Here is a 5,424-nt window from a genome sequence, read left to right on the forward strand (position 1 = left end):
TCATTTGAAAGGAAATGTAGGAAATAGGCATCCTAGTAGTCAAACAGGCCTTACTTGGGCCAATTTAGACTAAAATGAACCCTAAAACACTTAAATTGCTCCTTTCTTGTGATTTCAAGCCTTAGCCGCCTATAACTAAGTAATAATGACATGTTATGAGAAAGAATGAGTTCATTTGAAAGGAAATGTAGGAAATAGGCATCCTAGTAGTCAAACAGGCCTTACTTGGGCCAATTTAGACTAAAATGAACCCTAAAAACACTTAAATTGCTCCTTTCTTGTGATTTCAAGCCTTAGCCACCTATAATAAGTAATAATGACATGTTATGAGAAAGAATGAGTTCATTTGAAAAAGAAATGTAGGAAATAGGCATCCTAGTAGTCAAACAGGCCTTACTTGGGCCAATTTAGACTAAAATGAACCCTAAAACACTTAAATTGCTCCTTTCTTGTGATTTCAAGCCTTAGCCGCCTATAACTAAGTAATAATGACATGTTATGAGAAAGAATGAGTTCATTTGAAAGGAAATGTAGGAAATAGGCATCCTAGTAGTCAAACAGGCCTTACTTGGGCCAATTTAGACTAAAATGAACCCTAAAACACTTAAATTGCTCCTTTCTTGTGATTTCAAGCCTTAGCCGCCTATAACTAAGTAATAATGACATGTTATGAGAAAGAATGAGTTCATTTGAAAGGAAATGTAGGAAATAGGCATCCTAGTAGTCAAACAGGCCTTACTTGGGCCAATTTAGACTAAAATGAACCCTAAAACACTTAAATTGCTCCTTTCTTGTGATTTCAAGCCTTAGCCTATAACTAAGTAATAATGACATGTTATGAGAAAGAATGAGTTCATTTGGAAATGTAGGAAATAGGAATCCTAGTAGTCAAACAGGCCTTACTTGGGCCAATTTAGACTAAAATGAACCCTAAAACACTTAAATTGCTCCTTTCTTGTGATTTCAAGCCTTAGCCGCCTATAACTAAGTAATAATGACATGTTATGAAAGAATGAGTTCATTTGAAAGGAAATGTAGGAAATAGGCATCCTAGTAGTCAAACAGGCCTTACTTGGGCCAATTTAGACTAAAATGAACCCTAAAACACTTAAATTGCTCCTTTCTTGTGATTTCAAGCCTTAGCCACCTATAACTAAGTAATAATGACATGTTATGAAAGAATGAGTTCATTTGAAAAGAAATGTAGGAAATAGGAATCCTAGTAGTCAAACAGGCCTTACTTGGGCCAATTTAGACTAAAATGAACCCTAAAACACTTAAATTGCTCCTTTCTTGTGATTTCAAGCCTTAGCCGCCTATAACTAAGTAATAATGACATGTTATGAGAAAGAATGAGTTCATTTGAAAGGAAATGTAGGAAATAGGCATCCTAGTAGTCAAACAGGCCTTACTTGGGCCAATTTAGACTAAAATGAACCCTAAAACACTTAAATTGCTCCTTTCTTGTGATTTCAAGCCTTAGCCGCCTATAACTAAGTAATAATGACATGTTATGAGAAAGAATGAGTTCATTTGAAAGGAAATGTAGGAAATAGGCATCCTAGTAGTCAAACAGGCCTTACTTGGGCCAATTTAGACTAAAATGAACCCTAAAACACTTAAATTGCTCCTTTCTTGTGATTTCAAGCCTTAGCCTATAACTAAGTAATAATGACATGTTATGAGAAAGAATGAGTTCATTTGAAAAGAAATGTAGGAAATAAATCCTAGTAGTCAAACAGGCCTTACTTGGGCCAAATTTAGACTAAAATGAACCCTAAACACTTAAATTGCTCCTTTCTTGTGATTTCAAGCCTTAGCCGCCTATAACTAAGTAATAATGACATGTTATGAGAAAGAATGAGTTCATTTGAAAGGAAATGTAGGAAATAGGCATCCTAGTAGTCAAACAGGCCTTACTTGGGCCAATTTAGACTAAAATGAACCCTAAAACACTTAAATTGCCTTTCTTGTGATTTCAAGCCTTAGCCCTATAAAAGTAATAATGACATGTTATGAGAAAGAATGAGTTCATTTGAAAGGAAATGTAGGAAATAGGCATCCTAGTAGTCAAACAGGCCTTACTTGGGCCAATTTAGACTAAAATGAACCCTAAAACACTTAAATTGCTCCTTTCTTGTGATTTCAAGCCTTAGCCACCTATAACTAAGTAATAATGACATGTTATGAGAAAGAATGAGTTCATTTGAAAGGAAATGTAGGAAATAGGAATCCTAGTAGTCAAACAGGCCTTACTTGGGCCAATTTAGACTAAAATGAACCCTAAAACACTTAAATTGCTCCTTTCTTGTGATTTCAAGCCTTAGCCACCTATAACTAAGTAATAATGACATGTTATGAGAAAGAATGAGTTCATTTGAAAGAAATGTAGGAAATAGGAATCCTAGTAGTCAAACAGGCCTTACTTGGGCCAATTTAGACTAAAATGAACCCTAAAACACTTAAATTGCTCCTTTCTTGTGATTTCAAGCCTTAGCCGCCTATAACTAAGTAATAATGACATGTTATGAGAAAGAATGAGTTCATTTGAAAGGAAATGTAGGAAATAGGCATCCTAGTAGTCAAACAGGCCTTACTTGGGCCAATTTAGACTAAAATGAACCCTAAAACACTTAAATTGCTCCTTTCTTGTGATTTCAAGCCTTAGCCGCCTATAACTAAGTAATAATGACATGTTATGAGAAAGAATGAGTTCATTTGAAAGAAATGTAGGAAATAGGCATCCTAGTAGTCAAACAGGCCTTACTTGGGCCAATTTAGACTAAAATGAACCCTAAAACACTTAAATTGCTCCTTTCTTGTGATTTCAAGCCTTAGCCACCTATAACTAAGTAATAATGACATGTTATGAGAAAGAATGAGTTCATTTGAAAAGAAATGTAGGAAATAGGCATCCTAGTAGTCAAACAGGCCTTACTTGGGCCAATTTAGACTAAAATGAACCCTTAAAATTAAATTGCTCCTTTCTTGTGATTTCAAGCCTTAGCCGCCTATAACTAAGTAATAATGACATGTTATGAGAAAGAATGAGTTCATTTGAAAGGAAATGTAGGAAATAGGCATCCTAGTAGTCAAACAGGCCTTACTTGGGCCAATTTAGACTAAAATGAACCCTAAAACACTTAAATTGCTCCTTTCTTGTGATTTCAAGCCTTAGCCGCCTATAACTAAGTAATAATGACATTTTATGAGAAAGAATGAGTTCATTTGAAAAGAAATGTAGGAAATAGGATCCTAGTAGTCAAACAGGCCTTACTTGGGCCAATTTAGAAATGAACCCTAAAACACTTAAATTGCTCCTTTCTTGTGATTTCAAGCCTTAGCCCTATAACTAAGTAATAATGACATGTTATGAGAAAGAATGAGTTCATTTGAAAGGAAATGTAGGAAATAGGCATCCTAGTAGTCAAACAGGCCTTACTTGGGCCAATTTAGACTAAAATGAACCCTAAAACACTTAAATTGCTCCTTTCTTGTGATTTCAAGCCTTAGAACTAAGTAATAATGACATGTTATGAGAAAGAATGAGTTCATTTGAAAGGAAATGTAGGAAATAGGCATCCTAGTAGTCAAACAGGCCTTACTTGGGCCAATTTAGACTAAAATGAACCCTAAAACACTTAAATTGCTCCTTTCTTGTGATTTCAAGCCTTAGCCGCCTATAATAAGTAATAATGACATGTTATGAGAAAGAATGAGTTCATTTGAAAGAAATGTAGGAAATAGGCATCCTAGTAGTCAAACAGGCCTTACTTGGGCCAATTTAGACTAAAATGAACCCTAAAACACTTAAATTGCTCCTTTCTTGTGATTTCAAGCCTTAGCCGCCTATAACTAAGTAATAATGACATGTTATGAGAAAGAATGAGTTCATTTGAAAAAGAAATGTAGGAAATAGGAATCCTAGTAGTCAAACAGGCCTTACTTGGGCCAATTTAGACTAAAATGAACCCTAAAACACTTAAATTGCTCCTTTCTTGTGATTTCAAGCCTTAGCCGCCTATAACTAAGTAATAATGACATGTTATGAGAAAGAATGAGTTCATTTGAAAGAAATGTAGGAAATAGGCATCCTAGTCAAACAGGCCTTACTTGGGCCAATTTAGACTAAAATGAACCCTAAAACACTTAAATTGCTCCTTTCTTGTGATTTCAAGCCTTAGCCGCCTATAACTAAGTAATAATGACATGTTATGAGAAAGAATGAGTTCATTTGAAAGGAAATGTAGGAAATAGGCATCCTAGTAGTCAAACAGGCCTTACTTGGGCCAATTTAGACTAAAATGAACCCTAAAACACTTAAATTGCTCCTTTCTTGTGATTTCAAGCCTTAGCCCTATAACTAAGTAATAATGACATGTTATGAGAAAGAATGAGTTCATTTGAAAAGAAATGTAGGAAATAGGCATCCTAGTAGTCAAACAGGCCTTACTTGGGCCAATTTAGACTAAAATGAACCCTAAAACACTTAAATTGCTCCTTTCTTGTGATTTCAAGGCCTATAACTAAGTAATAATGACATGTTATGAAAGAATGAGTTCATTTGAAAGGAAATGTAGGAAATAGGCATCCTAGTAGTCAAACAGGCCTTACTTGGGCCAATTTAGACTAAAATGAACCCTAAAACACTTAAATTGCTCCTTTCTTGTGATTTCAAACCTATAATAAGTAATAATGACATTATGAGAAAGAATGAGTTCATTTGAAAGAAATGTAGGAAATAGGATCCTAGTAGTCAAACAGGCCTTACTTGGGCCAATTTAGACTAAAATGAACCCTAAAACACTTAAATTGCTCCTTTCTTGTGATTTCAAGCCTTAGCCGCCTATAACTAAGTAATAATGACATGTTATGAGAAAGAATGAGTTCATTTGAAAGAAATGTAGGAAATAGGCATCCTAGTAGTCAAACAGGCCTTACTTGGGCCAATTTAGACTAAAATGAACCCTAAAACACTTAAATTGCTCCTTTCTTGTGATTTCAAGCCTTAGCCGCCTATAACTAAGTAATAATGACATGTTATGAGAAAGAATGAGTTCATTTGAAAGGAAATGTAGGAAATAGGCATCCTAGTAGTCAAACAGGCCTTACTTGGGCCAATTTAGACTAAAATGAACCCTAAAACACTTAAATTGCTCCTTTTGTGATTTCAAGCCTTAGCCACCTATAACTAAGTAATAATGACATGTTATGAGAAAGAATGAGTTCATTTGAAAGGAAATGTAGGAAATAGGCATCCTAGTAGTCAAACAGGCCTTACTTGGGCCAATTTAGACTAAAATGAACCCTAAAACACTTAAATTGCTCCTTTCTTGTGATTTCAAGCCTTAGCCGCCTATAACTAAGTAATATGACATGTTATGAGAAAGAATGAGTTCATTTGAAAGGAAATGTAGGAAATAG

The sequence above is a fragment of the Chenopodium quinoa genome, unplaced genomic scaffold (assembly GCF_001683475.1).
Source record: "Chenopodium quinoa cultivar QQ74 unplaced genomic scaffold, ASM168347v1, whole genome shotgun sequence".
NCBI classification, from domain to species: domain Eukaryota; kingdom Viridiplantae; phylum Streptophyta; class Magnoliopsida; order Caryophyllales; family Amaranthaceae; genus Chenopodium; species Chenopodium quinoa.